Raw genomic sequence first — 22204 nt, 5'->3', positions numbered from 1 at the left:
AATACCTTGCAGTAGGTTAGTGTGAATCATGTCATTCTCAAATCTGTAATTAAGTGGCTCTTTTAATCATAATATATTTTACTAAATCACTTTGTTGACCTTTAAATCCATCAACCATTAAGTGTTGCTAAAATTCAACCTTTGGTCTACCTCACACCATGAATATATCTTAAAATGATATTAAATCATAACTGTGTGAGATACTTTCATCTGTGACAGCCCCCCATAGCAACATTCTGTCATTCCTGGATCACAGGAGCTAATTAAGGAGACACAAGAGCTTTGGAGACAGGAATGTCTTGACAATGAGAGAGGTCTGAGTAGACCTGCCCAAAGACAGGATGTGGCTGTCCCCTAGTGTGCCTTCATGGGAAACACGTACTTACATGACACGTATAAGAGAATTTGTCATGAGACCCACATGCTCACATGTTAGTTTTGCTGATTGCTTAAAGCACCTCCATTCCACACTTACCATTTTCTTCTGTGGTCCTTTACTGGCAGGAAATTTGACCAAACTTCTCTCTAATTTTTTCTGATACTCCAGAGGCAGATGTGAGGGATAAAAATCAGGCCTTACGAGAAACATGGACTGAGAAAAACAGCCTGAGAAAGAAAGAAAAGTTAGCAGGGGGAGTGGAGGCCCTCTGAGCTAAGGAATGCCTCAAACACTCACAAGATGAAACTATAGTCATGGGGTGGATAATGTGGAGGTTGAAGCTGATAAGGATGCCCAAATAACATAGGATGCAGCTGGAAGGGGAAGCCCTGTGGAGACAGGACAGCTCTGCTCTGGTGCATCTGGTCAAATTTCAAGGGCCATCTGTCCGGTGAATGACCTTTGCTTCACTATCCATGAAATGTATATTAAAGTTAACAGCCCTCAATATGCTAACGCAGACTAACAAGATCATGCGAATTACATCATCCCATGAAACACCTTACCCCTCCCTGTACATGGGATACGTAGGTATGTGGGTCGACCTAGGGGATGGACCCAAGGAAAGTGGGTATAAAACGAGGGGGAGGGAAGGGGGGGGGGGGGGGGGTGGAGTGGCGTGGAGAGTGCAGTGCAGCGAAGAAGACAGATGCCTCCTGGAACCCTCACTGGCGGGATCAATGCAGGAACCCAGACTGGTGATCTCTACTCCTCTATTCCCTCTATCTCTCTCCTTTCCTTTTCCCCCTTTTCCTTCATTATCATTAAGAAATGCAAGGCATATTTTATCATGTGTCCAATTAGTACCTTGTGGGAAGTTAATAAACATTTGGACTTTGAGACTTGTGTCACCATTGTCCACTCCATTGGAGATTTACAAATCTGAGTCACTCGTCTCCCTCATCTGAGAGGGATGTGACAGCACTGCTGTCAATCAGTCTCATCTGTGTAGACCTCATTTCCCTGTTGAAATGAGGAACTTTGCACGGAAGATTATGGCTGAACTACAATACTGTTCTCGGCATCTAACTCAGTAAGAAGAGTGTTCAAGATGCAACTTGTAGTAATGTAACACTCTTAACAATTCTTATGGTATTCTGAAGCCAATTACTAGAAATCAAGTAGTTTGAGAAGCTTGGAAGAGATACTTTTACTGATCTTTAGTTAACATTATAAATAATGATAATTACTCTTAGATAACATCTGAAAGTAAAGAACAATTAAGAACATGAACACAGGGCTGAATAGAAAAAAGATGAAATACCATTTCAACTTGCCTGTACCTGAAATTGTTTGTTTAAATGCCAAACTTCTTCATGAAGAAGGTGAAAAATGACAACATGATTGCAGTGCTGCCCCATTTACCTTGCTGGAATTCTGATGCTTAGGACACTTACATCCGATTTATAGATAAAGTCCCATAGCAGCTTAGTTGTCAGGTAACTGATGACATGCTTGACACAGACCTTAGCCATTAATAAAAATATTTAGCACCTGTTTATGGTAGTTTTTCTCCTGCACAGGCAAATATTCATGTTCTAAAATAATAACAATGCAAAATTCTTCTTCCTGAATCACTGAAATCCCAAGGGGGCTCACACAGTCTTTGATTTGAAAAGAGACACACATCTCCGCTTAGACATTTATGATGAAATAAGTTAGGCATTGTGATTATTTTTTCTGCCTGCTTCTCTAATGACTTTTCACAACCATTTCAGATGATGGGTGGCAGCTAGATCCACTGGTTTCAAGGGGTTTCAGTCCAACACTATATTATTATTGAACTACTCCAAAAATTTCTTGCTTACTATAGCAAGGTAAAAATGACTTCATCTATTATGGAAAACACAGAATAGGAGTTGGTTGTGTTAAGATCTTGGCAGCAGCATATTTTGAGAAGTAATACACTTAGACAATTCATTAGAACAAGGCAAGAGTTCATACTACAGACACGAACAAAACAGGAGTGTAGCAGAGAGGTAATTTTTCCAGTGAGTACAGTACAGTACAGTACATTATCAACTGTGCTAAAAAACAATGTGGAAGCTTGACCATGCAACTGTTCTACCCAGTAGTCCTCAGTGTGGCAGAAGGATCCCTGAAAACACATGGCCAGTGTTTTGCAGTCAGTATTACTACTTGAGACATTTATGACACTTTGTCATGCTGAATCCTGTATTTATGGTGCTATCATATCTATTTATGGTAGGAGTTGGGCCACTCCTCAAACATGCACTGTTGCTCATTTCATATATTTGTGGCAAATATATACCTCAATTGTTTCATGAATTAACTGCATTCACCCTAATCAACAAGCTTTATCTGTCTTAAAAGAGTCAGTCTGAGGCTACTGCCTGATTTGCAAATGTACTTTTAGCCTGTTCCCCTCTGAACCTTAGATTACTCCAGGATAAATTTAACTATTTAGAGATATGATTGAGTAACTTCAAGATATCCTTTGCTAGGGTATCTACAGTACAAGTTCTTCTTGATGACTCTGTGCACATTTATCTTCTGTAATCATAGTAAACCTGTTGCAATAACTGTTGCAATCTCTACTGGAGTTCACTATCACTTCTGCTCTATGCAGCCCAAAGCATACACATGAATTGTCAAGTTCCTTGCTGCAGTTTCTGAACTTCTCTCAAGTATTCAGTTCTGAATTAATTTAACTTCAGTTGTGATCGGTTTTCTGTTAAATAATTTCTTTAAACAAGGCTTCTTGCCTTTCTACATGTGTCATACATTATACCATACTTATGCGCTTAATGCATGAATTAATTACAAAAAAAATTTAGAGTTGTATAATTTAGATTTGATTAAATTCTGATAATACTGCCTTCTGCACTTAAACATTGTACAATACTTTCCAGACATTTGATGTGGGCATAGTGTGTTTCAAATTGCACACCAAAACATGCAATTTATGGCACTGCCAGTTCAAGCCAGCAAAACAAATCACAAAGGAAAGGTCCATGTTCAATGTAATTCTCAGGCCTTAATTTAACACAAAAGAAAAACCTGTGGTGGAGCTGCAAGTGCATCTTGTTGGGCTGGCTACAGTGGTGAAATGTCATCTGTAAATGCAGATGAGGGACAGCCACTATTTAACACTCCTGAAGTCCTCTTGCTAGACACATCCACTTAATCATGTCCTGTTTGGTTTTGCTGCATAGTTAACAGGTTGTTCAGAAACTAACATAAAAGTTGTGAGATGGCTGAAAAAACCTGTTTGGATCATCAGGATCAAGGATAGTGGTTAATCATTCATATTGGGCTTCAAGGTAGTTACAAGTAGAGGTTCTCAGCATCCACCATGGGACTTTTAATGTTTAATATCTTTATCAATGATCAGGCAGAAGAGGTGGAGTATGCATTCACCAAGTTAGCAGATGATACCAAGTATGGGTGAATCAGCCAATGCACGCAAGAGAAGGTCTCCATCTGGAGGGACTGGGTCTGTCGAGATGAAGTGACTGGCAGGAGCCCCATGCAATTTGGGCAGGAGAGAAGGGCAGTCCTGCCCATGGCAGGCAGACACCAACAGAAATGCTGGAAGCTCTGGGAGCAGCTCTTGGGAGAAGACCTCTGGCTCAGGTGGGCAGCGAGCTGGGCAAGGGTCAGATTTACATGCAGGCAGTGGTGAAGGCCAGCAGCACCAAGATGGAGTGAACAGAACACAGTTCAGGAGCCGTTGGAGAGGATTATTATCTATTTCTCAAGCGACTGACATCTGAAATACTGTAATCTGTCTAAGTGTTGATAAAACAGATCAAACCCAGTGGCAGTCGCCAAGACCGTTGGGGGCCAGAGCACAGGTCCTGTGAGGTAAAAATGAGGGGCTGGGGCTGAATCAGTTTGGAGCAGAGAGGAGCAGTGAGGGTTTTGGTGTAGGGGGTATGGAGGGAAGAACTTGTAGCCTACCCCTACCTGCAAAGATGTTGTCAAGAGGACAGAGGGAGACTCTTTACTGAGGTGCACTGTAGGACCACAATAGGCATCGGTCAGAGTCTGACGTGAGAGAGGTTCCTACTGGATAGAAGGGGGAGGGGTGGGGAGGATTTAGGATAATTAAGCAGTGGAAAAAGTTGCCTAGAGAGCTTGTAGAGTTTCCATCTTTGGATGTCTTCAAGACCTGGCTGGAAGAAGACCTGAGCACCTTAGTCTGCATGCAATGTTCACCCTTCATTGTAACTACGTTTTCCCTTGAAAGCATTGATTGTTTCCTGTGGATTCATCCAAATATTCATACCAAACTTTAGTGGACATGTCCTTCATTCCGAGTGGAAGAGATTTTCCTTATCAAAATATAAAACCTGTTACATATGTACACTAACTGTCTTAAAGACCTCCTTGCGTTTCTTAATTTATTACTTTTTTTTTTTTTTTTTTTTTGCTATGTATTGAACTGGGGATTTCTCAGATATATTGGTGATTAGACAGTTCTTTTGACTATCATATAAATATTTAATATGTTGCATTTTTTTCCATTTTTTAAAAAATACATATAATATTGTTCAACTTTGTCAACTTATTCTGAAGTGTCATAAACTGTCAAATCAATGTCAGTGCCATTGACATGATGAACTATAATGCTCCTTCTAATGCACATTATGGCCTATCATAGGCTGAGCTATCGAGTTTTTCAACTGGTGAATCATTGCCTCAATAGATCACAGCTTCTCCAATGCAACAAAATAAAAAGTATCAAACATGCTTGAAAGACTGTTATTAAATAACTCAATTGTTCAGAAAACAACATAATATCCAAAGCTATTAACCTGTAATATGAACATTACAAATTAATTTTTTGCTAAATTGTTTTTTTAGGGTGATACTTTTTAATTATTGAAAAAAGTCTTAAGCACTTGACCCTTTCATTAAAAATAATAATTATTATTATTACTGCATACTTGGATCAAAATTGTTTTGCATGCTTCAGACAATGAAAATCAAATTTCTTCTTTATTTTTTTTTCCTGGCCTCTTCTAGTCTACTATCAAAGCCCTCAGAAAGCCTCTACCTTAACACACTACAGAGACATCTCCTAGGAGATTTCCCCCAACTATTTATCTTGGTGCAGGGAACCTGAGAGAACTATTTTGGAATTGAACAACACAGTTCCTGAGCTGACCATAGGAATCACACATTCTGAAGGCCCTCATTTCCCTTCATCTCATTATTCTGAATAGTCCACAAAAACACAGAAAGAAAAAAAAGTGACAGTTTCACTATCTCATGCCAATGGTATTTATGGGCCATTACTGCAAAACTACATTTCTGTGAATATCATAAGTGACTTATAATCACAAATTTTGCAGTCCCTGTTCATACTGAGAAAGAATATCTCCACAAACATTTATCTGCCTGAGTTACACATATCATAAAGGAAGCTTTCATTTAAGAAAAATGTTGTTACTCCGTTAGCCATTATTGCTTAGTGAAGACAAAATAATATAGAAGGTCAAAACATTGCTCTAAAGAAAATGGAATAAAAAGGCACAGGGTCTGATTCTGCCCCAGATTACACCAGGATGACTTTTCTGACACCGGTAGTAGAAAAAAATAGAGTAGAATTTAGGTGAGAGTATCCAAAATCTGATTATAGATCACTCTAATAATATTAAGAAATTAAATTATTGCACTGCTAGAACAGTCCCAACTCAAATTATTCTGCATGGTGCCCATTATATCATTGTGTAACTGATGGCTCTTACTGCATTCCATTTTCATTGTTCTACTCTGCTCAATTTAAAATTATACCGATAGAAAATGGAAAAAAAGCTGCCTTAATTTCTGTAATTTGTAGTATTTTTTCAATACATTTAATACTAATTAATACTGATTTTCAGTACTTTTTCATAATGTATTTACAGGACCAGAATTTTTCTTGTACCTCTCTGTACTCTTGCAAGCCACCTCATGGTCCAGTGAAGCCAGTAAAGGTTCACTTTTCTCTGAATGTCACTAAGATTGTAAGCAGAACTTACAAACACTCACAGCCCATGGGGTCCATAGTGCCTTTTTTCTGTTCTTCAGTCCTAGAACAGAGTCTGGGCCCAAAGATCACATGTGTCCTCTGTGAGGCAGGCAGCTAAATGATGCCTTTCCATTGCTTTCCATTCTTTGGACTTGCATACATGGATGATAATCATGAAGTTTGTGTGAGGTTGGGTTGTCATGAGTGGACACTTTGAAGTAAGAGGAATTTCACTGCCTAGTGGAAGGACTTGCTTTGTTGGCTAAGTTTTGCCCTGCTGAGTGGCAACTTGTCAGGAGTGTTGGCAACTACTGCGTGATGCCAATGCTCCTGACTTCAGGAGTACCATGCTTTGTTCTTCACTTTGTTACTGATTTGCTTTGATATATCAGGCACATAATTATGTAAAACTTTCTAAATTAATTTAATTCTTCATGCTTTAATTTTCAGTTTTAAGTGTTGAAATTGAAATTAGTTAGGGTCTGATTTTCAAAGAAATCAAGAATCCATCACTTTCATGATTAAGGTGAATTACCTCAGCTGGCAAAACAAATCATAGGCAAAGACAGAGTACTGCCTGTATTCCTAGGCAGTTCACTTCTGTTGAGCTGTTCTAATTTAAAGTGATTTGTTACAAGTAGCAAGAGATGGATGCTGGAAATTGAAAGGAATTAATTAAAGAGAAATTTTGCAGAATTAAAATATGTTTAAGATCCTCAGATCAAGAATCGAAGAAGAATAAACAACAAGCAGACAAAGTTTGCTGAGCTATTTGGGGAGGTAAGCATATGGGTTAACTGTGAAGAGTTGCAGAAGAAGGTTGTTACTGAATCACTAGGTAAGAAAATAGGTGATGACATTCAATGCAGAGAGTGCTCACATCCAAGCAAAACACAGCTCTACCTTATTTTGATGGTGATGGTGGTTTGAGCCCAGAGGGCAGCTGAGCACCACACAGCCTCTCACTCACCCCTTCCCCCCAGGTCTGGGAAGGAAAAAATGAAGAAAAAGGCTTGGGAATAGAGAGACAGGGAGGGGTGGCTCACCCATTTACAGTCATGGAGCTTTAGGGGAAAAAAAGAAAGAACATCAATTTAATTCAAACACTAACAAAACCAACACTTAACAGACAGAGTGGGTCAGTGAGAAGCATTACCACATCTTAAAACCACCTCCCCCCAGCTCATCCTTCTTCCTGGGGCCCAGTTCTGTTCCTGATATCTCTGCCTCCTCCCCCCACTGGCACAGGGGCAGGTAATGGTGGGTTTTCAGTCAGTCTGTTGTTCTTTCTTTCTCGTGGAGGGAATCACTTGCATTTCTTCCCCTGCTCCACACAGCTCCCCTCTCACAGGAGACAGTCCTTTCTCTGAACTTTCTCTGGTGTGAGTTCTTCCCACAGGCCACAGCCATTCCTATGCTGCTCTGGTGTGGGTCCCTCCTGCATGTTGCAGTTCTCCAGTGCCAAACTACAACAGTGGAAGCTGCTTCTCCCCTCAGAGTCTGGGCCTCCTTTAAGCACAGCTATCTACTCCAGTGTGGGGTCTGTCACAGGCCACAGGTTGGCATCTGCTCCACTGGTGACCTCCATGGTGGCAGGGGTGTGGCCCTGCTGTCTCACCATGGGATAGAGGGGGGGTCTCTGCATTGGCACACCTCCCCGCTTCCTCCTCTTTCTTTCCATTGTCTTCAGTGTTCACATAGGTGTCCTCATCATAACTCATCTTCACAAGTCTCATCTCCTCCTAGGTTCCCCTTCTTAAATACATAATCACAGAGGCACAGCCACCATCACTAATTGGCTCAGCCTTGGCCAGAGTTGGGTCTGACTTGGAGCTGGGGGTGCTTCGAGAAGCTTCTCACAGGTGCCACCACTGTAGCCCCCTCCCCCACCACTCAAACCCAGCACAGTCAAAACTGACTATTATATGTAGGGCTGAAATCTCTGAGTAATGATATATATTTTAATGAAAAGATTTAGTAGCAGTTAAAGAAAATAGAATACTAAATATTTTTAGCAAAAGAATCTAACCGTACCACCATATACAGTACCTTCATCTCTAAGATCAAGTCAGTTCTAGTATCTATTTCAAAAGCATATAGAGAAAGTGAAAAGGCAAAGAATGTTATATTGTGTGGAACAGATTCCAGAGGTGGAATGATGAAACCTTGTGATTTCAATTGTGCTTTTGTGTGCAGGAAAAAGGGTAGTGTAGAGGTCTTTAAAATCATGAATAGCATGAAGAATAAACAGAGATGTATTATCTACCTCCTTTAATACAAGAAATATTGGATATAATGTAACCATAAGACAGAATGTTTAATCCACAAAAAATGATATTTCTTCACATTCTGAGCAGATAAGCTGTAAAATGCTTTGCTGTGAGATTTGATGGTTGCTAAAAGCCATTGAACATGCTCAAGGAAGAAAAATACATCAGAGGCTATTAAATACAGGCATACACCTCTGACTCAGGATTCCAATCACAGAGGTTCAATGTATAAAATATTGGGGTTTTTTTCCTCCTATGTTTAGCTAGTGAGCTAAGGTAGTTACCTATGTAGGTAGTTACCTATGCAGGTAGTTAATGTATGGCTATCATCAGAGACAGAATACTGGACTAAGCGTAACTCAATATTGGCATTTTTATTTTCAGGTAAGAGGACAATATTTATTTCATTTTAGGTATATTTTATGTTCTTTCATCTCTGGATCCTTTCATTTATGTAAAAGTGAGAGCATAGATTTGATTCAAAGGCCATAAAGGACACTATGCACTAACTGAATTTTCAGTCCACCTTAATTTCCAAAGAGAAGAGGAAGTGACAGAGGTTGAAGAAGGTCAGAAAAACACACATGAAGAATGGGGAATGGCCTTACTTTATTTCACAAAGCTTGAAATACAGAAATAGGAATGTACATTTAAACTGATAAGCAACCATAATAAGTTTAAAGTTAAGGATAAGTTTAGGAACACACAATTTTTGGCATGAACTAGTAGCTGGCACAAGGCTGGCCAAGACCAGACTGACAGCATTATGCTAAACTTCTGGTTCTTATTGGGGTGCTATTTCACAGTTTTGCTGAGAAATACAATGAGCTGACACTGAAATCATAACTGAACTGCACAACATAAGGAAATAGAAGCTATAGCACATAAAGCAGACTTTTCACAACAAATGTCATGGAGAAAACTGCCTGCTGGCCTGTCAGCTTCACTTGAAAAATCTTGGAGAGCATGTATGCAGCAATTTCAGCATTTCCTGCTGAATTATCCAAATTTGGTAACTTTGATGTAAATATTTTATGGGCATTTCTTTGTGTCTAAAAATTTTCTTGAAACAGAGCTAAACTTCTGAGTACCACTCACAGTGAGCACAGAGTGTCTAAGCATAAGAGGAACAGTATAAAAGAAATATACATCACCTAAGAAGCATAATGGTCCACAGAATTTCACGTTATACTACCACAACAAGCCCATTCAGAGAGTGCAAGAGACCTCTAAATTTAAAAAACATAAACATGAACTTATTGCTTGACCCTAGAGGACACACTGACACAATATGAGCAAGATTTAGTAATTATTTTTGTTCAACAGTTGACTTCAGTCTTGCACAAAGTGAAAAAGACCATAGTAGTAACTGATTGTATTGGGTTTGTGTGGCCAGGTTTTGGTAGCAAGTGTGCTACAGGGGTGGCTTCTGTGAGAAGCTGCTAGAAGCTTCCCCCGTGTCCAATAGAGCCAAAGCCAGCCAGTTACAAGATGGCCAAGGCCCATCAGCAATGGTGGTAGTGCCTCTGAGATAACATATTTAAGAAGGTGAAAAACTGCTGGGCAACAGCAGCTGGGAGAGATTATGAGAGAACAAATCTGCAGACACCAAGATCAATGAAGAAGGAGGGGAAGCAGGTGATCCATGGTGAAGCAGCTGTGCCCTGCACCCATGGAGGTCCATGGTGGAGCAGATCTCCACCTGCAGCCTGGGGAGGAGCCCAGCCTGGAGCAGGTGGATGTGCCCAAAGGAGGCTGTGACACCACAGAGAGACCTGCTGGAGCAGGCTCTTGGCAGGACCTGTGGCCCCATGGAGAGAGGAGCCCACGCTGGAGCAGGTTTGCTGGCAGGACTTGTGACCCCGTGGGGGACCCATGCTGGAGCAGTCTGTTCCTGAGGGACTGCACCTCGGGGAAGGGACCCACACTGGGGCAGTTCATGAAGAACTGCAGTCTGTGGGGAGGACCCATGTTGGAGAAGTTGATGGAGGACTGTCTCCTGTGGGTGGGACCTCATGCTGGTGCAGGAGAAGAGTGTGAGGAGTCCTCCCCCTGAGGAGGAAGGAGCAGCAGAGACAATGGGTGAGAGGCTGACTGCATGCCCTGTTCCTCATCCCCCTGCACCACTCGGGGGGAAGAGGTAGAGAAAATTGGGAGTGAAGTTAAGCCTGGTAAGAAGGGAGGGGTGGGGGGAAGCGGTTTGAAGATTTGGTTTTATTTCTCATTACCCTACTCTGATTTGATTGGTAATAAATTAAATTAATTTCCCCAAGTTGAATCTCTTTTGCCCATGACAGTAGTTGGTGAGTGGTCTCCCTTGAGATATCTATCTCAATCCATGAACCTTTCATTATATTTTGTCTCTCCTGTCCAGCTGAGAAGGGGAGTGATAGAGCAGCTTTGGTGGGCACCTGGCATCCAGCCAGGGTCAACCCACCACACTGATACTGTAAACTGTGTTTAAAGCCTTAGAGCTCTGAAATCCCTAATGAAAGGTAAACATTTTAAGGAATGGAGTCTCTTTCTGTGTGAATCACCAAAACTGAATGTCACCTTGGTGGCAACTTAGAATATGTAATTCTGTACAAGATGGAAAAGCAGATACTCTAGTAACAGCAATGCCTATGCTGTGCAAGAAGAAATGAGATTAAATTGCCTCCTTTTCCTTTGAAAAGCCATTAGTAATGAATAATAAAATTCTTTACTTTTCTCTGACTGTTGCTGCTTCATTTTCCCATCTGCAGAATCATCTTGGTAATTGGAAGTTTGGGTAGTTCAAATGGGACAAAACATGACTTCATTGCTTGCTAAGACCACTTTTCTTAGCTAGGACTGTCAATCACATTTTTGGAAAATTTGGAAATGTAGAAAAGAACCTCTATGTGTAAGTGCTCTATTGTGGCCCTTGATTAAAGAGAGTATAACAAGTTCTAGAAATTATAAATAATAGTAAACAATTTGAATTTAATTCTTACTCTGAGATGGAGAATTCTGTTTTCACTTGGATCAACAAGTGTATGTACCTTACAGTCATGAACGAATCTGACGGTGAAGGATCCCTGTCTGGATGAGATCTGTTATCTTTGTTACTCAGATAAGGAACTGAGGTGGAGATTAAGGTCAGAGTTTCAAGCTGTATTATTTGGGAGTTTGTTTCCTACTGAGTCTTCCTTTACATGTCAAAGTGTCTTTTAAGCAGGAGCCTTAGAACAACCTTTTACCACTCTGCTCCAAGTCATTTCAGACTTTTCTCCCTTGTTCAGAGCCAGAAAACTAGTGACAGAGTTAGAGGTTTGACCCTGATTTATTTGCCCTCACACTAAGACCTTCAAACAGTTATCTTCTTTTTTTTTTTCCATGTATTTTATTTCAAACAAACCAAAGCAAACAAATATTTTAAAAGGGATATTTTATTCACATATATTTATGTAAATAAACATAAATAAACCTGTGTTTAAGTAAATAAACAAAATAAATATAACATCATACTTCTTGTGTTCTATGACTTAAATAATTTTAATACCTCCATCAGCTGCAGCAGGATTTGATTAAAACCGGTGAATTCATATAATATCACTTTCAAACAACATTCATAACACAGAGTAAGAGATGCAAGAGATGCACAGATGTAAATGGCAATATCTTATTTCTGTAGCATGGTTATCTGAAAGTATCACATAATCCAAGCACAATATCAATGTTCTCTTCAAAGTTTTTCCTAAATACTTAGAAGTAAACAGTTCTCATGACAAAGGTCTTTCATAAGGGTAACAGAACCACACAATCACAGGATCAATTAAAATAATCCCATTTTCCTTGCTAATCAACCAATACACTGTTTGACATGTGTGAACCTCTAAATCTTGTTTCATATCACGCTTTCAATATAATTTTAAGAAGTTATACAATGTTTTACTACAAGATAGATTGCTGTTTTAGGGATGGCTATACATGCAAAGGTTTCCCAAGTATTTTCATAACTGTTCATGAAAAAAGCTGTTCAAGCATTCCTTGAAAACTCCAAAGAAAGTTCAGCTCCATTTGCAAGTAATCCTTTTACCTACCCTTCCACTGCCCACACATCCATCCTTGTCGTATCTTTGCAAAAGTATGCACTTGAAGTAGAGTGAGAAGGAAGAATAATATTGGTAACATGGATTTTGAGAATAATTATCTTTTCAGTTTTTCCTAATGAAAAACAGAAATGGCCAGTTTCAAAGCCATCTTTTCAGCTGCTGATAAGATTAATGTACTGATTAACACTTTTTCCAAGTTGGATTGGAGGTGAAAGCAATTCCATTTGGCAAAACCTCATCCCATTTGCTGACATCTTCATTAACCTCACTGATAAGAAAACCATTTCACAATAAAAATTTCTCTGGGCTAGAGATTTTATCTTCACAGCTTCACCTAACGATGTTAATTCTCTGTGTGAAACACACAGGTTCAATTGCCTTGGTAATTTCACAGTGCCCTATACCTTTTTTTTTTTTTTGTTAAAAGGTTGACATAAAAGAAACCAATTACTTAGCACCCACTACAGAAGACTGATTTTCAAAAGAACGTTTCACCTTTTAACAAAAAGAGAGAACAAGGATGTAGATAAAAGTGAATGAAAGGGTCATCAGACACAGAAAGTTAGTTGAAGGTATTGAAAAAAATAGTGTCATGTGATTGTATTTGGAACCATACCAAGCTTTTCTGTTGTATTCTATATTTTCACTGGCTGGCAAAAAAACAGGCACCCCAATTTCCTTGTAGCATACTGTTGCATTGCTAAAAAGATATGCTCAGGTATGCTAAGTTGCAGTTTTGGAGTCATTTCTGCTACTGGAAATAGTTGCTGACTTTTTAAGTAACACTTTGTAATATAAGAAGCCAGTTGTGAAGCTAACTGAATGGTGAAAATGTCGTTTCAGCTGGTTATACCTGTGTGAAAACCTTTTGACATGTAGATTCTTATTCAGAACCTGTGTTTACACAGGTAAGAATGGAATATTGTCAGAAAAGTTACAGAATCACAGAATGACAGAATCATCTAGGTTGGAAAAGACCTTGAAGGTCACCAAGTCCAACCATTAACCTAACACTGACAGTTCCAAACTACACCATTTCCCTCAGCGCTATGTCGACCCTACTCTTAAACACCTCCAGGGATGGGGACTCCACCACCTCCCTGGGCAGCCCATTCCAACACCTAACAACCCCTTCTGTAAAGAAATGCTTCCTCATATCTAGTCTAAACCTTCCCTGGCACAACTTGAGGCCATTACCTCTTGTCCTATCGCTTATTACTTGGTTAAAGAGACTCATCCCCAGCTCTCTGCAACCTCCTTTCAGGTAGTTGTAGAGGGCAATGAGGTCTCCCCTCAGCCTCCTCTTCTCCAGACTAAACACCCCCAGTTCCCTCAGCCGCTCCTCGTACGACATGTGCTCCAGACCCTGCACCAGCTTCGTTGCCCTTCTCTGGACACGCTCGAGTCATTCAATGTCCTTTTTGTAGTGAAGGGCCCAAAACTGAACACAGTAATCGAGGTGCAGCCTCACCAGTGCCGAGTACAGGGGTAAGATCCCTTCCGTGTCCCTGCTGGCCACGCTATTTCTGATACAAGCCAGGATGCCATTGGCCTTCTTGGCCACCTGGGCACACTGCTGGCTCATGTTCAGCCAGCTGTCAATCAACACCCCCAAGTCCCTCTCTGACTGGCAGCTCTCCAGCCACTCCTCCCCAAGCCTGTAGCACTGCTGGGGATTGTTGTGGCCCAAGTGCAGCACCCGGCATTTGGCCTTATTGAAACTCCTCCAGTTGGCCTTAGCCCATCGCTCCAGCCTGTCCAGGTCTCTCTGCAGAGCCTCCCTACCCTTGAGCTGATCAACACTCCCACCCAACTTGGTGTCATCTGCAAACTTATTGAGGGTGCACTCGATCCCCTCGTCTAGATCATCAATAAAGATGTTATACAGGAGTGGTCCCAAAACCGAGCCCTGGGGGACACCACTCGTGACCAGCCGCCAACTGGATTTAACTCCGTTCACCACAACTCTTTGGGCCCGGCCATCCAGCCAGTTTTTTACCCAGCAAAGTATGTGATCATCCAAGCCATGAGCAGCCAGTTTTGCCAGGAGAATGCTGTGGGAAACGGTGTCAAAGGCCTTAGTGAAGTCAAGGTAAACTACATCCACAGCCTTTCCCTCATCCAATAAGCAGGTTGCCCTGTCATAGAAGGAGATCAGGTTTGTAAAGTTACTGACATTTTCCTCTAAAGCTCAGGTACACAGCTCAGTGAAAGTCAGTAAATATCTGCTTACGAGGATGTAGGCTTTTGTGATAGCAGGACTGTTTCCCATCTCTTTTACTTTGTGCATTTGGAGTTACTGTGCTGAATCAGTGGCATGACGTGGTCTCTGTTTATGTAAATGCAAGTATGCCTATGTTCTTAAGTTGTCTGAAAAATGAAATTTGATATGCTAATCTTAATGAAATGTGAACTCATTCAGTGTAATTTTATGCCTTTTTAAAACATACTTGAAATACTGTGTCAGGCTGAGGGAGTGTTCTCCTGCACTTATGTGTTCTCATAGAGCATTACGGTGTTAGATCATTGTACTGGGTCTGGCTGAGCCGGAATTGGTTTTCCCCTGTAGCAGCCCTCATGGTGCTGTGTTTTATGTTGGGAGCTGGCAGGGTGTTGATAGCACACTGGTGTTGTGGCTACTGCTGAGTAGTGCTTACACAGCACCAAGGCTCTTTCCAACATTTCCCCCCCACAGTGAGACGGGGTGGGCAAGATCTTGGGAGCGGACACAACCAGGACAGCTGACCCGAACTGACCAAAGGGATATTCCAGACCATATGACATCTGCTCAGTATAAAGCTGGGAGATAGGAGGAAGGGGGTGGGGTCACCCTTGGTCCTCTGAGGCAACCACTACGCATATGGGAGCCCTGCTTCCTGAGAAGGCCCGACATCGCCTGTTAATGGGAAGTAGAGAATAAATCTGTTTTCTTTTTTTTGTTTCTGCACGCGGACCTTTGTTTCGCTTTGCTTATATTAAAACTGCTTTTGTTTTACCCACAAGGGTTGTTTGTTTTGGTTTTTTTTTTTTTTTTTCCTATCTTATTTTCTTTCCCCTCTTTGCCCTGTTGAGAAAAAAAAGGGGAAGGGGGGGAAGTGATAGAGTGACTTGGTGGGTACCTGATATTTAGCCAAGGTCAAACCACCACAACCGTTTAATCCTGTGCATAAACTACACATAACAAACCAGCTGAAGATAAATTTTCTATCTACTCTAGAAAATGTGGTTACTCTCTAATTCTGTAAAGTCACATTTAAACAATGCCACGCCTGCTATAACTCCATGGAAGTAACTGATCTTGCATTAGATCTGATCTGACATTCAGATTTCTGAAATCTGGGATCCAGTAACTCTGAATGCTTTAATGCCACCAGTAAATACTGCTCATTCACAGTGATCTATCAAGTCACCTGCAGTGCAGCATGGGTATACCTAACAGACTGCAATTTCACAGGCCCATACAGAATCACAGAATCATTCAGGTTGGAAAAGACCCTTGGGATCATTGAGTCCAACCATCAGCCCTACTCTACAAAGTTGTCCCCTACACCACATCCCCAACATCTCATCCAAACAACCCTTAAACACATCCAGGGATGGTGACTCCACCACCTCCCTGGGAAGCCTATTCCACTGTCTGACCACTCTTTCTGTGAAAATTTTTTTCCTAATATCCAGTCTAAACCTCCCCTGTTGTATTTTAACACAAGATGAGCTATCCCATAAACAAGAACTCGCTGTACAAGGAAGGTACTCTCTGTCAAATGTGACTCAATCCAGAAAGTAGTCACTGCCTTCTCCTGTCTCACATTCTCATAAAGAAATTTCCCCTAATTCTGAAATCTTGCTCTTCACTTTTTAAATCTTCTTAGGAGTTTACACGCAGACTTTTCCTTTTGTAACGGTTTTGCACATTCAAAATACTATCCAAGTTTTCAAAACCAGAAGAGTTACTTTGGCCACAGACAGCACCACTTAAACTCCTGTACTGGCATCACTTCAGTTCTAAATAAAAACAGTCTGTTGAACAGTTACTACCAACTACAGCTCTTCCTATTTCTTAAGTAACCTTAGACACACTGACCTAAGATGGTGTAAGTCATGGTCTAGCCTAACAAAGCTTTGGGATACAACGGTTGTAGCTATATCCACAAAATCACGGCTGGCAAAATCTTAGGTTCCACTTGATGGATGTTATTTGATCTAAGACTTAGGAAACAAACTGAATCATGATTCTGCCTGCTTAAAAAGAAACAAACTGAAACTGCTAATACAGATGCTCATGGTGTTTTCAAATGTTCGGTAGCAAGAAAAACTGGAGAGCTGCTAGGGCATGGGGACCTTTTCAGCTCCGCATTGTATGTATTGACTCATTATTAAGATGAGATAATGTTGCAACATCACATGCAAAGTGCTTTATTTATATATCAACCCTGGCAGCAGTGTGTGTGAGCTGTTTGTGGAGTCTCTAGCGCACCAAGCCTCTAACTCCACATTTTGTTTTACAGGTATGTTCTTTTTTGTTTCTTGTCTGTCTCGCAGGTATTACCAACATTTGCAGTTACACCACTGCCTTTGGAGTTGCACAAACTTACATCTGCAGTGCCTGCTTCTGCTTAGTCCCCATTAAATCAAAAGAAACCTAGAAATAATAAGACAGTCAGATCTATGCACAACCTTAATTCTATCTCTCTTGCTCTTTTAGCAAGTGTGTTGTTAATTGGACATTAAACACTTTCCCTAGTTCATTTCAAAGGGCATTTCACACCTTCACTCGGAGGAGGGCAGAGGCAGGCTGTCTCCTGATGAGGAGGCTCTGAACTTCACCCAGGGGAAGAAGGAAGCATTCAACTTCACTGTTTTTATGGGATCATGTATGTCATGATCTCACACGGTTTGACTGAGCAATATTTTAGCAACAGGAAGGTGTTGTGTCTATTTAAAGGCGGGTCTTAATATGTTGGCAGAAGGCACACAAAAAAATTAAAGTCTTGGGAGCAGAGAGAACACAGGAGAATTCGCAATATAGGGGGAGGAAGGAAAGGGAAGGGAGGGGAGGGGTAGTATATATTATCTATTACATATATGATATGAGATTTTCCATATATGATACGTCATATTTATAATATGTTTTATGTATATGGTGTTATGTACACCAGGATCTCCATTACCAGTGCTGACAGTCAGGGTTTGAGAGAGGCTTGTCTCTGAGCAGGATTCCAAAAGCTGTGCGTACCACTGAGGAGGAGTCTGAAATGAAGGTAGCTGAATATCCCTGATTCTAACACCAGTTTGATTTTGGAAGCCTGGCTAAAAGAGGGCTTGATGATAATTATTTTTATTTATGAACCATAGTCCAAAGAGCAGAAATGTGCCGTAAAGAAAATCCTTCTGAAGAAAAACAGGACAGAACCCTGGTCATGGCTTGACTATAGTAAAGGTACCAAGTTTCATATGAGAACAAATCCTGAAACTTAAAATAAAAAGCTTTACTGAGCAATGCAAGACTCATTGGAACGAAACAATATTTAGCAACGTGAGTTTCAACTCTTCACCAAATATGTACAAAAGAGACTTTGCAGGATGTCCATAAAAGAGTAGGGAAGGAGAAAAAAATATGTGTTTCAGAAGAGATAGCAGTGTGATTATTTTCCAGTGAATAATTCAATTTCTAAGCACTAGAAAGATGAATGATGTATTTTCCACTAGAAATTTCAGGTATTTTTCCACTATACAGTGGCACATTACAGAGCTATTGCAGTTAGTAATGTAGAATAAACTCTTTCTGCAAACCTGAACTAATAGCCTGGAACCAGAAGTGCAGTGAAACAGAAAGTAATGTTCCTTATCCATTCCAGTGTGTCTTGAGGAAAACAAGTATTCTAGTTTTTTTAATACTTTTGGCCTGGTATATTTCAGATTTGACATAGAATACAAGTCTTATGAATAACAGCATTCACAGTAATTTCACAGTATAAGCAAAGACTATCCTCAATTTAAAACTCAGATTTGAACATTACTTAGCCTTAAAGACATCACTGCTTGACAACAAGCTCATTACTGACAAAAGATGAAGCCAGAATGCCAGATGCAAATATACTGGACAGAGTGACTTCTGAAGTTATGCTGATTTACACTAACTAATGAACAGGTTGTTAGGCGTTGGAATGGGCTGCCCAGGGAAGTGGTGGAGTCCCCATCCCTGGAGGTGTAAGCGCTGAGGGATATGGTGTAGATGGGAACTGTTAATGTTGGGTTGATGGTTGGACTGGATGATCTTCAAGGTCTTTTCCAACCTAGACAATTCTGTGATTCTGTGATTCTGTGATCTATCTCCCTCTGAGTAGGAACTCCACTTACAGTGCAGGGTGCTTCTATGCTATCTAGTTCATTTCTCTAATCCCCATTTAGCAACTTTAAATGTTTCTAGTTACTGTCTGTGTGTTACAGACATAATATATTTTCATGTGTAAGAAAGCTACATCAAAACTGGAAGGTAAGCCAATTCCATTTCAGTATTCCAATAAAGCATTCTAACATCCTATGTTATGAAAATTGCTATATTTTAAAATAAATATCCTGGGTTTAAGAGAGAGTTTCACTCATTATTCCAGTCTTCACAAAGCATATGATACACTTTTTCTGCAAAATTAAATCAATGGCACCATTGAAACAATAGAGTGACAATGTTAGTACTTGCTAAATTTAAGATCAAAACCAGTAGCTAAAGAAAAGAAGTACTAGGCTCCATGAGTACAGGAGCGATGTGCCTTGCACTGAGATAACAAATGACAGCTGATGAGATTGACAGTTAAAAAAATGAATTTCAGATTGAAGTACCTCTAAAGGAAAACTTCTCTGGGATTTGGGAAATGAGAAAAAGAAGAGAGTAATCTGATAAAAGGAGGGGAAGAAAGATTAGCTTTTGAAGACAGGTTAGAACTGATGATTGAGAATAGTGAAAAGGGTTTGCCTCTTCAGACATTTCTGCAAGCAGGTGAGCCTACAGCAGCATGCACACATTTTAGGAAGGAAATCTGGAAACACAGAAGGCCTAAAAAAGTGTTAAGATATTAAACAGACAGGCTCAGACATTAAATCTGAGGGAAAAAAATTACCCACAGATGACAACAGATTATGTCATCAATGACTGACAACTGTTTTACAGTCTTCAATTAGTTTCTAGAATCTTACTGAGATTCTCCAGTCTTGCCCAGAAGGGTCCTGGAGAGCAGATAGAAGTTCTGCATTTTACTACGTTTTTTTATGGGGCAAAACTTAGGAAAGGTCCAGCAAGTTTCCAGGAGTCCCAACCTTCCCTAACTCTCCAGAAAACCTGTCTGGAACTTTCAATCCCTACATTTTTTAAACTCCAAATCCAAGCCTTTTGACATACAGAAGGTATTCAAGCTTCTAAGAGCAGAAAGATATTTACATTTATAGCTGAGTATAACTGGGGGTTTAACATTTGCTTTAGAGTACAACGCTGATGGTTAACATTTACAAGTTCAAATTACAGAAGAAGACTAAGGACCCAGTATGTCTTCTTTCATAAATGCACTTAAAGACATCCAACAAAAAAAAGTCTACATGCATTAAATAAGAGAACATAAGGGCTAAACAATAGGATAAAAAGGCATTCCTACCCCTGTGACTAAAAGTAAGATAAGAAGCGTTCAGAGGAGATTCTTACTGGTTTTATTTCTGATACAGTAGAATAGTTTCAGAATAGGTTCATGCAATTTCTTTTTGCTTTCATCCCTGTGTTTGGTGCTGTTTGTCAGGTATAAAGCTGACATTATAAAATTAACACTCTTTCACAGATGATTATAAACACTATGAGCCTAAAACAGCAGTTTAAGCAAGTTACAGAGGTCACATAAATATAAAATAAACAAACTAAAATAATTACATTTACAAGTAATTAACTTGGTGCAGTAGATAGAAAAAGTAACATCTTTCCACTGGTATTAACCTGTTGGAATGTGCCTAGATAAATTTTTCCTTTGTCCTTAGAAAAAATAACAGAACAAACAGCCTGGTTTCTGATTCCTGCTACGACAAAGTGTCGAAGAAGTGGATTTATTGTTCTAGAAACATATCAGTAGGAACTTCGGTTCCCATGATAGGTATGAGGCGTAACCCAGGTTGTATTTAGAATAAATCTGATGACACTGATAACTATATGCAGAATAATCCGGGTGCTTCTGTGGGCAATAAAAACAGAGAATAGAGTAGAAGTCTGTTTCTTGTTTTAAAGGAAAAAGTTTTTCAGAAAAAAACCCCACATTTTTTTTCCTCATCTGGGAGGTGGAGCTATCAAAGAAAACTGTTTGCACTTTACAGGAAAAAGCAAATAGAAAAGGAGAGCCATTGATTCTAACAGTGCCAGCTAGCTGTTCACACACACTTAAACTAGCTATGAAGCTCTTATTCTTTGAACAGAAATTTCCTCTCCTGATAAAAGGACCTATTTTTTAGTACCTGCAGTATTTACTTTTTGGCAGATCTAAGCTGTCTACTACAGCCTTTCGACCCCTGTCTTCAATCTATGCTATTGGTAGGGAGTAAAAAATTTATTGTGATACCCATTCGGGGGCTTTCTTCTAGGAGTTAGCTGTATAAACATGTCATGGCATCAAAGCAAGACAGAAAGTCAAAAGCTGCAGTTATTTAAGTTAGGAATGGGCTGCCCAACAGGATAAAAAAGAAAAAAAGGTAGTGTGAATTTAGAAGCAGGGATAAATATAATTCTGGCTTAATTTTAGACACTTCTGCACCCCTCTAGATTCTACATAGCTGAAAAGGCTCCAGTAGTGAAGCAACTATCAAGAGAAAAAGAAGTGAAAATTCAGTACCACCTTCTAAGTACCAACAAGCCCTTTAAGTATTTCAGACTAGAAAAGCTGCTGCTCCTGAGGGGCACTGGAGGGTTTCAAACATAGGATAAGACAGGCTGGGGATAAGTGCCTGTCTGATCAGCCAGATAGAGGTGAGGGTTTATTAAGCGGAATGGTTATTAGGATTTATTAGTTATGGAAAAAATGTAAAGTTTCTTTCCCTAGATTCTGTTTTATTCTGTTCACACTGATTCTGGTGTATTAGAAGAAAAAATGAGTTAGTCTGAGTGAAAATAACCCAGAGTCTAACTATATGAGAAGAAGACATAAGAAAAGTGTGTCTCATTTTGGGGAAAAATTATTTAGACCAGCTATGCAGGTGGGGCTACCCAACATTCAAAACAACACTTTTAAAGTGTAACTGTAACTTTTACTGTGTAATTAAATTTGCTTCCAGTTCATGGGAAGATTGCAGAGGTGCTCATAGCAAAAGCAAACACAATGCTGTAATACTATTGCAATTAATGAACGTGGATAAAAGAGTTTTGGAATTTCTTTTAATTTTTAAATCATGTATTAAACCAAACTATTAACAGACA

This window comes from Strix aluco, chromosome Z, assembly GCF_031877795.1.
Source record: "Strix aluco isolate bStrAlu1 chromosome Z, bStrAlu1.hap1, whole genome shotgun sequence".
NCBI classification, from domain to species: Eukaryota; Metazoa; Chordata; class Aves; order Strigiformes; family Strigidae; genus Strix; species Strix aluco.
Note: the sequence above shows the minus strand (reverse complement) of the source record.